Source organism: Schistocerca americana, chromosome 2, assembly GCF_021461395.2.
Source record: "Schistocerca americana isolate TAMUIC-IGC-003095 chromosome 2, iqSchAmer2.1, whole genome shotgun sequence".
NCBI lineage: Eukaryota > Metazoa > Arthropoda > Insecta > Orthoptera > Acrididae > Schistocerca > Schistocerca americana.
The window spans coordinates 318,732,587-318,746,036 of record NC_060120.1 but is presented as its reverse complement, the minus strand read 5'-3'; positions in this window follow the sequence as shown (position 1 = coordinate 318,746,036).

The window sequence follows — 13,450 nt, the reverse complement described above, 5'->3', positions numbered from 1 at the left end:
CATTTGTGACAGTTAGCTACACCTTCCAGCTACTTCTCTACATAGTCGCCGCTTCGAGTGAGACATTTGTCGTAGCATTGTACCAACTTTCCAATACCCTCGTCATAGAAGAGAGTCACCAACGCTTTCCACCAAGTCTCTGCGCTGATCTACAGCTCGTTGTCTGTGCCAAAATGTTGTCTTCATAGCCAGCGGTTGATCTAAGCAGAAATGAAAATCGCAGGAGCCAAGTCTGGGCTGTATAATGGGTGATCAAACACTGCTCATCCAAATCACTGCAGTAGCGTCCTCATTGCCCGTGGAGTGTGCGGCCAAAAATTTTCATGAAGAAGGAAATGTATGACAGTTATGTTGTGTGGGCTGCATGAATTCAGGCGTAATCTCAAGGCGCTCACAGTTGACTATCTTCTGGGCATCTTCAAGTGCTGAGTGTGCAGTCAGAACTGAGCAGTGCAACGTGACACGATCTACGGGCATACTAAAGACACTGTCCAATACAGCTATGCAAAGCGTCATCGGATTTTGACTGTGGTTTCCATTTCGCGAACAAACGGGTCTTGCTTTCCGAATTTCCCTCGTGGTGCACTTATTTGTATTGCTTTACTCAATCATTCATTAATAATGAATAACTGCTGCTGTTGTAGAAGCGAATCGAAAAATTTTATAGGAGTAAGCGTTGCATTTCATATTAAGTACCACATTGTCATATGTCTGGTGGCAATATATGTTGGCGACAAAAATTCTGTTCCATGCATCTAAATTCTTCCTCCATAGATGTTTATAGGTTATGTGTTACATATATTGTGACAGTTTTGCTTGCCAAAGACTCAGAATGTAGTAAAATATGGTCAGTTAAATTTCTCATTTATATATTGCTTAACAAAGAAAATGAAGTAACCTGAAGAGGAGGAGCAGATGGAATGAAACTTCGGGTGTTGAGAGGGTATGTGACGTTATTTCAGTGATTACAAATTCGAGTGAAATTTGCGAAGTACTTAGCACCACGAGGCTCTTATCAGCATGACGTTATATCCCTTCCGGCCTGGATGCATGCACTGATTTGGTTGAGAAAGGGGTCATAAAACTCATACATCTTCTTCTGAGGCACAGTGGCCCACAACTGTTGTAAATGATGTGTGTGTGTGTGTGTGTGTGTGTGTGTGTGTGTGTGTGTGTGTGTGTGTGTGCCTGTGTGAATTCCTAACGGACCAAACTTCTGAGGTCATCGGTCCCTAGACTTACACACTACGTAAACTAACTTAAACCAACCTAAACTAAGAACAACACAGACACCCACGCCCGAGGGAGGACTCGAACCTCCGGCGGGAAGGGCCGCGCAATCCGTGACAAGGCACCTCAAACCACGCGACCACTCCGCTCGGCTTGTAACGGGTCCTTTATGTCCTGGATATTGGCTCTGGGGTGGAGTTGACACGCAAATTGGTCTCGAACGTGTTCTGTCAGAGGCAAATCTCGGGATATTGCTAACCAAGGCAGCATATCAAATAACGAAGATATTTCAGAGAGACACGTGCAATGTGTGAACGAACGACCATTGTTCTGTTGAAAAACGGCACCACGATAGTGTCGCATAACAGGTAACACATAAGGCCCAGGACGTCCGCGGTGCACCTTTGTGCCATCAGATTTCTCTCAGCCACTACCAGCCGTGGCTTCAAGTCACGAAACCACTTCAAAAGCAGCCGTTTGTGCTGCTGTGTCAACAGCAGCCTGCAGATTGGATTGTAATTCCCTAGTCCGGCTGCCAATAGACTCTGACCAATGGTGCGGATTGACACAAGATGTTGCAGGGAGTCCATTGTTTGTTCTCGGATGGCAGGAATGGATGTGAAGGCGATGCTCCCTTGAGGTAGTGAGGCGTGGTCCACCAGAATCTTCATGACAGTATGCTTGCCCCCACTTTCCTACACAGTCCAAAAACGGGCCAGCGTAATACCCGAATATCTCACAAACCTGGATACACAGGAATCGACCAGCTGGCCAAAAGGCGACCAACAATGAGGCCCCATTCGAAAATCTTTCATGTTCTGATAACGCCGTCTCACATGAGTGTGTAGCATCTCAGTATACAAACAGTGATCACTTAATCATGGTCTCCACTAAAAACGAACAACAAAATGCTCTCTGATGGCAGTCCTACATATCGTAGAGAATTGCAACTATTAATCATATACATACCCGCCCGATTAGCCGAGCGGTCTAACGCACGGCTTTCCAGAGTGGGAAGGAGCGCCTGGTCCAGAGCCCGAATCCGCCCAGAGGACTTGTATCGAGGTCCGGTGAGCTGGCCAGTCTGTGGATGGTTTTTAGGCGGTTTTCCATCTGCCTCGGTGAATGCGGGCTGGTTCCCCTTATTCCGCCTCAGCTACACTATATTGGCAACTGCTGTGCAAACAATTTCTCCAGGTACGCGTATACCACCATTACTCTACCATGCAAACATAGGGGTTACACTCGTCTGTTGTGAGATGTTTCCTGGGGGGAGGGGGGTGTCCACCGGGGGCCGAACCGCACAGTAACCCTGGGTTCGGTGTGGGGCGGCGGAGGGTTTAAGTGGACTGCGGTAGTCGTCATGGGGCTGTGGACCACTACGGCGTGGACGGAGCTTCTCCGCCGTTTTTAGGTCCCCGGCTAACATACAATACAATAAAATCATTTAGATGTCTGCCTATAGTGTGTAAGTAACGAAGTTACATTGAAATGCGACCACGAATCCTGGACGCTTGTACGAAGTTACACTGAAATCCGACCATGTATTATGGGCGTTTCATATACCGGGTGTAGAAGTATGGACCAGAAATTTGGCTGCAATAATTAAATTCTGTTGTTTGAAGCTGATAAACAATATTTTATGCAAAATAATCTTCATTGCTATTTATTCATTTCTCCCACATCTCCGGCAGGCTATGAATGCCACGCCAAAAAAGCAGTTCTTCTTTTGAAGCGAACCTGTCAGAGAGCCAGTTTCGTTCATTTTCATACGAATTGAAGCGTTGTTCAGCGAGAGCTTGTCCCAGTGATGGAAATAGATGACACAATCGGACGGAGCCAAGTCTGGAGAATTATTTCCCAACTGAACGCCTCGATCCTTTCCCTGACCCGTTCCGCTGTTTGTCATGGGGCGTTATAATGCATCAATATGACTTTGTGTTGCCTTTTTCCATACTCCGATCGTTTTTCACGTAATGATCGATTTAAACCGATCATTTGTTGTTGGTAGCGATCAGCGTTAACGGTTTCACCAGGTTTCAGCAGTACATAATAGTTGACACCCTTCTGATCCTACAAAACACATAGCACTGTCTTTTTTCCAAAGCAATTTACTCTTTCACTGGAAGTCGATGGCTTGCCTGAATTCATTCATGATTTACGACGCTTAGGATTCTCAAAATATGTCCAATTTTCATCACCTGCCACTTTTCGATGGAGAAACGACTTTTCTTTTTTTAACCTGGCGAGCAGCATTTCACAAGTGGCCTTTCGATTTCCTTGCTGTCTTTCATTTAGTTCAAGCGGAACCCATTTTCCCACTTCCTGCACCTTTCCCATAGTTTTCAACGGAAGAGTAACGGCTTTGTGCCACACATTCAATTGTTCCACGAGTTCCTTCATCCAATAAGGCCTGCAATTAGTTGCATTGGACCATTTGAGGTGGTTTCCCGCGCTCGTGGTTTCTAACGTCAAAATCATCATTTTTTTAAGTTTTTGAACCATTCAACTCATTGTGTTTTCCCAGGAGCATGTTCACCGGAAAATTCGCAAATAATAACAGAAAACCAATAGTGTCCGGAAATCGTAATTCGTAGGCACAAAATTAGACATGTTTACGAGTTTAAAACAAATACCGACGTATAGCTTGGGTTACTGCGTGTTGAGATTCGTCGTCAGTCGTTACAGGTAGCAGATGGCGCTGCAGACGAGGTCTCACGGGCCCTACACTGACGACTAGCACCATCTATGGGGAAATTCCGTTTTCATACTTCTACACCTGGTATACAGGGTGTTACAAAAAGGTACGGCCAAACTTTCAGGAAACATTCCTCACACACAAATAAAGAAAAGATGTTACGTGGATATGTGCCCGGAAACGCTTAATTTCCATGTTAGAGCTCATTTTAGTTTCGTCAGTATGTACTGTACTTCCTCGATTCACCGCCAGTTGGCCCAATTGAAGGAAGGTAATGTTGACTGCGGTGCTTGTGTTGACATGCGACCCATTGCTCTAGAGTACTAGCATCAAGCACATCAGTACGTAGCATCAACAGGTTAGTGTTCATCACGAACGTGGTTTTGCAGTCAGTGCAATGTTTACAAATGCGGAGTTGGCAGATGCCCATTTGATGTATGGATTAGCACGGGGCAATAGCCGTGGCACGGTACGTTTGTATCGAGACAGATTTCCAGAACGAAGGTGTCCCGACAGGAAGACGTTCGAAGTAATTGATCGGCGTCTTAGGGAGCACGGAACATTCCAGCCTATGACTCGCGACTGGGGAAGACCTAGAACGACCGGGACACCTGCAATGGACGAGGCAATTCTTCGTGCAGTTGACGATAACCCTAATGTCAGCGTCAGAGAAGTTGCTGCTGTACAAGGTAACGTTGACCACGTCACTGTATGGAGAGTGCTACGGGAGAACCAGTTGTTTCCGTACCATGTACAGCGTGTGCAGGCACTATCAGCAGCTGATTGGCCTCCACGGGTACACTTCTGCGAATGGTTCATCCAACAATGTGTCAATCCTCATTTCAGTGCAAATGTTCTCTTTACGGATGAGGCTTCATTCCAACGTGATCAAATTGTAAATTTTCACAATCAACATGTGTGGGCTGACGAGAATCCGCACGCAATTGTGCAATCACGTCATCAACACAGATTTTCTGTGAACGTTTGGGCAGGCATTGCTGGTGATGTCTCGATTGGGCCCTATGTTCTTCCACCTACGCTCAATTCAGCACGTTATCATGATTTCATACGGGATACTCTACCTGTGCTGCTAGAACATGTGCCTTTACAAGTACGACACAACATGTGGTTCATGCACGATGGAGCTCCTGCACATTTCAGTCGAAGTGTTCGTACGCTTCTCAACAACAGATTCGGTGATCAATGGATTGGTAGAGGCGGACCAATTCCATGGCCTCCACACTCTCCTGACCTCAACGCTCTTGACTTTCATTTATGGGGGCATTTGAAAGCTCTTGTCTACGCAACCCCGGTACCAAATGTAGAGACTCTTCGTGCTCGCATTGTGGACGGCTGTGATACAATACGCCATTTTCCAGGGCTGCATCAGCACATTAGGGATTCCATGCGACGGAGGGTGGATGCATGTATCCTTGCTAACGGAGGACATTTTGAACATTTCGTGTAACAAAGTGTTTGAAGTCACGCTGGTACGTTCTTTTGCTGTGTGTTTCCATTCCATGATTAATGTGATTTGAAGAGAAGTAATAAAATGAGCTCTAACGTGGAAAGTAAGCGTTTCCGGACACATGTCCACATAACATATTTTCTTTCTTTGTGTGTGAGGAATGTTTCCTGAAAGTATGGCCGTACCTTTTTGTAACACCCTGTATACTAGCCAGGCAGTGTATTAAGCCCTAATCGACGCTTGTATTAGGAGTGAAGGCTGTTTATCTTAGCTATTTTGTTTCATATTTCGTTTCTTTTCTGCCGTCCTATTGCATACGATCTTTATTGTATGGCTACCGTCATACCAAAAATGTCTGCAAAAATTTACAACATTTATGGTTTCAAAGCAGTTATGATACACAAGGAAAAAATTTTAAAAAATTAATGGATTCGGTTTGGGGCTTGTCATTTAGGATAAAGAGAGAAACTTCTGAATGGTGAGTGCAGTAGCGTTATTGTTTACGTCACACATTGGCGGCGTCAGACGCAGCGTCGTTTACTTGAAGGCGCTTCCACCAGCGCCACCTGCCGCAGCGCCTCCCACACAACGTGTCGGCGAACCCGCCTGCCGCCCACCTCCTTGATCTCCACCCGCAGTCTGCAGCAGCCCCCGCTGGCGCACACGAGTCGCTCGAGGCCGCTCCCAGTTTATCGCCAGCGGGCATCGAACTGCGTCCCGCGGGTTCCGAGCCGACAAAGCAGCCGCTCTGGCAGCCGTGGCCATGCATTAAACATCAGCCGACGGGCCGGCGAGCTGTGCAACGCTCTCTCTCTATTTTCCTCTCCCCCTCCTCCCTACCCCCATCACACACACACAAACACGTGAAGACACATGCGTGCACGTCGCCGCACGCACTGGCAGCTTTGCCACTGGATGGCTTCCAGATATTCCAGCATCTGAATACAATTAAAAGTAGCTTGTCCAAAAACGTTTCTCAGAACAATGCTATAGCGACAATGAAAGACGGAATACGTTGAAGGAACATAAATAGAAATAAGCCGAACCGCGCATTACAAAGAACTGGAGCGGAGAAGAGAAAGACGCTAACAGTAGCATACAGAAACAAAAACTACCGATGAAAGTAAACCGACAAATGAACACTCTAAAAATAAAAAAAAATAAAAATAAAAAAAGAACACAAAGGAATTATCCGAATGGCAAGGAAATCGGTAGATGTGATGTTCATGCACAGAGAAACAAATGATTACGGTTTCAGAAAAACTACATGATTTGTTCAAAAGAAAGAGCTTCACAAATTGAGCAAGTCAGCTACGTATGGCTTAACCTCTGGCTCTTATGCAAGCAAATATTCGTCTTCGCATTGAGTTGTTGAATGTTCTACTGAGGGATATACTGCAAAGTCTATCCAACTGGCGCATTACATCGTCAAAGCCTGAGATGGTTGGAGGACCCCGCCTATAATGCTCCAAAGTTCTTTATTGGGTAGAGATCCAGCGATCTTACTCGTCAAAGTTGGGTTTGGAAAGCACGAAGACAAGCAGTAGAAACTGTAGCTGTTTGCATGTGGCCATTATCTTACTGAAATGTAAGCCTAAGATTGCTTGCTATGAATGGGCTTAGGATATCGTCGACACACCGATGTGCTGTAGGGGTGCCATGGATGACAACCAAAGGGGTCATGGTCTAAAAACTAATGGCACCCCAAGCCATCATTCCTTGTTGTCGGGCTGTACGGTGACGTCAGATTGGCATCCATCCCACCGCTGTCCGGGGCGTCAGCAGACACGTCTTCAGCCTGGAATCTCATTTACTGTGGTGGTGTTGTCCTCAGTCATAAGTGCAGCTTCGATCTGATTCCCCGATGAACAGCGAGGAAGTACCTGGAAACGGCCCGGGTAGCGGTGGGATACCTACCTGACTGCTGTCACCATACGGCCTGACAACAAGGAGTAATGCTCTGGGGTGCCAGTGGAACCCATTTGGTTGTCATCCGCGCAATCCTCGGCTTACATTTCAGCAAGACAACGCCCACCTCCACATGAACAGAGTTTCTACTGGTTGTCTTCGTGTCTGCCAATTTCTACCTTGGCCACAAATGTCGCCAGATATCTGCCGAATGGAGAACATGTGGAGCATTATGGGCAGATTCCTCCAACGAGCTCTGGATTCTGACGCTCCGGCCGCTGTGACCGACCGGTTCTAGGTGCTTCAGTCCGGAACCGTGCGACTGCTACGGTCGCAGGTTCGAATTCTGCCTCGGGAATGGATATGTGTGAAGTCCTTAAGTTAGTTAGGTTTAAGTAGTTTTAAGTCTAACCTCAGATGTTAGGTTCCATAGTACTTAGAGCCATTTGAACCATTTTTGATTATGACGTGCTACGTGGGACGATTGTTTCCTCTATAAACTCCTTTTACAGGGTTTACAGTACACTAATGCCTTAGTACCTGGAGGGTAGGTCATTTTACATGAAAAAAATGCACGGGAGTCCCACAAGGCTCGGTGCTCGGCCTGCTGTTGAATGCCTTATACACGGCTATGTTAATGACTTAAGACACAAAGGGATTACAGTCATTGGCTGCGAGCGGCCATTAATTTAAATGAATGAGGAAAGTTGAAAATTTGAACCGGAATGGGATTCGAATCCGAGTCTTTTTCTTAGTAGGATGTTGCGCTGACCATTGCGCCACCCGGACACAGTGGTGATCGCTACCGCACGGACTGCCCTAGCACGTCTCCCGTCACACCCAAATTCTCAGCTTGTGCACACACTGCTAATGTAGTGCCGATTGTCCATTATGATCATTACTCGCGGCACTTCGCCGATTCCAATAAGCGTTCGAGCGCGGAGTACCTCCGCGCTGACGAGAATATTGGCCGTTAATAAAGAACAGACACCACATACGCGTATGTTAATGACATTCGCTCGGAGGCAGTTGCCAATGTACGCAGGTGACTTGAAGCTGTTCGCGAGGTTCACGAATGCACGCGTGTTTCAGTGCCATCTCCAGGTGACATGCACCATCACCGGAAAATAGGCCCCGATATTGTGGCTGAAATTCAACGCCGAGAAGACCGAAGTACTACTCATATACCTGCACCCGGTGCTGAAAATGCTCCAGTCCATATTCGTACAACATGCTCCAGTGCCCTGTGTACTGACACCAGGTACGTAGGTGCCGTAATTGACAGATGCCTCACAGGTAGCCTCACATCGATAACCTGCTATATACGACGCCCAGGCATACTAAAACGTTTACCCAGTGCTGAATTTGAAGTCAACTTATGAAATTTTCACGGATATGAGTGTAGAGCCCTATTCAGAACAAATTCCAATAATCCAGTTTAGTCCGTGCAGACATAATCTCTGGGCGCAATTGACGATGAATGTAATTCTTATGCTGACAGGCTTTGGCTCATACAGTACATGATCTTTTTCCAACGGTCCGACCCGGTTCAGTATTATACAAACACACGAAACTCCTAGCAACAGTTCAGATAACGGATGAGCTATATGTAGTAGATCAGGACATCCTTTCCGTAGACTTCCCTGGAGTCGAAATTGTAGTGTGACTCCACCTCAAACAACAATGTGGGTGTGACCTATTAAATTAACAGACCGAACCCAGAGGCCATCACATTACGATGATGGCAGTGTGTGGTAATAAATCAGAATCAACGATTCTTCGATCCTCGGATTCCAAACACTCTTGAAACATGGGGTCTCTTGATAACACAGCACCAGTAGAATACGATGAAAGCCTGACATCAAAATTCTGTAGGGAATCCATGACACAGCTGCCTTTATACCGGGGCTCCTTTTGAAAGGCTGATGGAAACCCTACGACCAGATCCACAACGGTCATTCCTGTTTAAAATATACGACAAGGACTGAAGGGTATAGAAATTGATCGAACAGAGGTTGTAAGGACTACCTTAACCTTCAAAATATATTTTTCTCTACCACCACACCTTGGCCCGTATCAAGGTGCAACGTGGCATTTTTCAGTACATATCTTCACCAGAGCTAGATGAAGAGATAAGTGACGAAACTTATGGCCCACTGGGAATCGACCTGTACATCTTTGTATTTGTAGTCTGGCATGACCTACTGTGCCTTGGAGTCACACTTCGGAAAGTTCTAAACTCTATCACATTTCAGTGTGAAAGCATCATTTTAAGGATTTTAATACAAATTCTCTATTCCGGCCTGCCCAAGTAGTCTTGCCCTTATTTTACAAAAAGCCGCTTTACTAATTCACTACGAAGAACTTTTTTTACATTGTCCCATCATTATCACTCGCCACTCGTCACAGTAAAATGTAGTATTCAGTTATTTTCTTCATATAAAGTTCGACAGTTTCCATGCAGTGATTCGATGAAACCATTTTCCTATTCAAGGTGTGTGTTAGTTCATTTGTACTGTTGACAGGCTGCGAAAACTATGTCCTTATCAGACACACATTTACAAGACATTCTTATGCATATCATTCATGCATCGCAATGTTGTATCTCCATATACTGGCAAAAACGCAGAAACCACTTCATGAGCCAACAGTTATTCTTGGATGTAAACGGAAGCCACCTAGAGTATAACAGCACAAACATTGTAACATATCATTTCCGAGCTTGTACAGACAAGTTTTGGAGGATAATTCTCTGATTTATTTTTCAAATGGGGCAGTGATATTTTTTTATTATTATTATTTGCTTGTAACCTGACAGAATGTCCCTGTGTTAATATCTACGTTTTCATTTGCTTCTACGTCCATACTCTGCATGGTACTACACTGCGCAGGACGGAGGGTACTTTGTACCATTGTTGGTCATTCCCTTGTCTGTTCCACTCGCAGACGGAGCGCGGCATGTTGGTTGCCCGTGTGTGTCTATGCGAAACCTATCTCTCTTGTTTTATTCTAACAGTTATTACGAGTTGGAGGGAGTTGAATTGTTACGCAGTGTGTCACAAAAGCTGTTTCTCCTAAACTCCTCAACAGCGTGTAGTCAATAGAGCGTCTTCTTCCCTCAAGGATTCCCATATAAGCTCTCGGAGCATTTCCATAAAAGTCTGCGAGTCATCGACCCAATCGGTATCCATAGTGGTAGCAAGCAGTGGATTGCTTCGATGCCTGTCTTCAATCAGACATGATGGGGATCCCAGGCAAGGGAGTAGTACTCGACATCGGGTTGCACAAACGTTCCGCACACGGTCTCCTTTATAGACGAGCTGCAGCTTCCCGGAAGTGTCTAAATAAACTGCAGTCAGCCATTTGCCTTACCTACAGTTGACTTTACGTGCCGTTTCAATTTCATGTCGTTCTGCAGTATTTCACCTACATACATTGAGCTGTCAAAAGTCGTGGGATAGCGATATGCACATATACGGATGACGATAGTTTCGAGTACAAGCTATAAAAGAGCAGTGCATTGACGAATCTGTCATTTGTACTCACTAGATTCATGTGAAAAGACTTCCGACGTGTTTATGTGCGCATGACCGGATTAACAGACTTGGATGGCGGAATGGTAGTTGGAGCTAAACGCACGGAACATTCCATTTCGGAAATCGTTACGGAATTTAACATTCTGAGATCCACAGTGCCAACAGTATGCGAATAATACCAAAATTTAGGCATAACTTCTCACCACGAACAACGCAGTGACCGACGGCCTTCACTTGACGACCGAGAGCAGCGGCGTTGTGTACAGTTGTTGGGGCTCTCCTTTAGGAGAGTGATGTGAAATTCGTTAATGGGCTACAGCATCACATGACCGACTCGAGTGCCTTTGATAACAGCACGACATCGTCTGCAGCGCCACTCCTGGGTTTGTGACCATATCGGTTGGACCCTGTATGACTGGAAAACCATGGCTTGGGCGCCATTTCAATTGGTAAGACCTCATGGGAGGGTTGGAGTGTGGTGCAGACCCCACGAAACCATGGACCCAATTTGTCAACAAGGCATTCTACAAGCTGGTGGTAGCTCAATAATGATGTGGGCTGTGTTTACATGGAACGGACTGGATTCTCTGTTCCAACTGAACTGATCGTTGACCGGAAATGGTTATGTTCGGCTACTTGGAGACCATTTGCAACAATACAACGATGGAATTTTTATGGATGACAATGAGCCAAGTCACGGGCCAACAATTGTTCGCCAATGATTTGAAGAAGGTTCTGGGTAATTCGAGCGAATGATTTGGCCTGCCGGATCCCCCGGGGCATAATTCAGAGATCAGTTCGTGCGCAAAATCCTGCACCAGCAACACTTCCACAATTACGGACGGCTATAGAGGCAGCATGGCTCAATATTTCTGGAGGGGACTTCTAGCAACGTGTTGAATCCGTGCCCCGTCGAGTTGCTGGACTTCCAACGACGTTTTGAATGAGTACCACCTCGAGTTGTTGCACTAGACCGGGAAAATGGAGGTCCGACACGATATTAGTAGGTATCCGATGACTTTTTGTCACCTTAGTGTATTTAATCCACCTGACTGAAGGAGGTAGCACACAGCTAATACAATGCAGAAGTGGTTTTCCCATGAATTTGCATGTTACATTCTCTCACGCTTAATAGAAACTACCATTTATTACACCAAACAGAAATACTATACAAGTCAACTTAAAACCCCGTATAGTCATCCAACGACAAAAACTTCCCGTAGACAACTACACAATAAGCTAACACTGTGGCACTGCTCTCCAACCCTATCCACCAGATCGTTTATGAACACGAAGAAGGGGCGCGGTGCTCTCTCGTCTCCCTGTGACACTCCTGAGCCCACATTTGCCTCTGACGACAACTTGAACATGGTCTTAGCTGACAACAAGAACATTCAGAATCCGTCAGTGCTTTTGCGACAGATGTCTCAATGCCCTATGGACTAGTGATGCTCGCATTTGTCTGCAGCCGGCATCTGGTGAGTTGAGTTCCCCCATCTGCACAAGATGTGTTAACGTGTAAGCCTACAACGTTCACTCGATATCGCCGCTGGAGTCTACTAGGTTCTCTTGGGAATTCGAGACCTACCGGTGATCTCTGGTACTCCCCACCCTTCTTCCACACACACACACACACACACACACACACACACACACTCACACACACACGCCGCACCAAAATTAAGCGCAAAATAATGATGTGAGGTATCATGCTGCAAACTGGAGGAACGCCCTCGTCTGACGTAGACACCAATCATTGTTCATCTTATATCTCATTGGTTGAAAGGTCTTGGTGATGCTATAATTTCTAGAGTTGCTTGGAACTTCGGGTTCTGAGCGGATGATGCAGTTCATGAACATTCTCCGTTGGAGGTGATGACCAGTTGTGTTTAATGTTTCTGAAGTCTCAGTTTAGCAAGCCACTGCGATCGACAAAACAGTGTTTCCTTTTTTTCCTTTTTCTTTTTGCATGCAAAACTTACACTCATTTCCAAACTCGTCCCCGTCTATAGGCAGGAAGTGCTGATGGAACTTGTTGAAGTTGGTACGTTAACTGCCAGCGATGTATGTTTTGCAGCCCAGTGACCGGATCCTGGATTATTTCTAAGTATATTTTGGATGCTCCAGGATTTTATCAATCGTGTAGGACAGATGACAACTTAGCCTTTTCTCGCGGGTCAGAGCGAAGCTGGCGACATTTATTAAGACTGTTTTACGGGTGGAGCAGTATCGAGAATAGAACCAAGTGCGCCGGTAATAGTTCGCTTACGTAGTTAATGATATAATATATCGCGTTATTTGGCTAGTGCGTCAGATAGCACTAGGCGCGCAGGATTCATCCGCGAATGAAACTTAGCACGATGCGATATTTCTCAGGACGAAGGGCCGTTTCAATGTATGTGGGTGGGTCCCATCTCAAGACCAAGAAATTATTTCATTTGAATTATAATATTACTTTATTTGTTAACGAATTGATCGCTTAGTATCACGTAACAACTTCAGTATGTCATCTATGTCCGGAATTTACTCTGTTTCTAATGCCCCTTTATACAATCGCTGTGCTGTTACTTTAATTTCTCCGTCCATATTCTTTTGGTCTTTGTAGTTCTT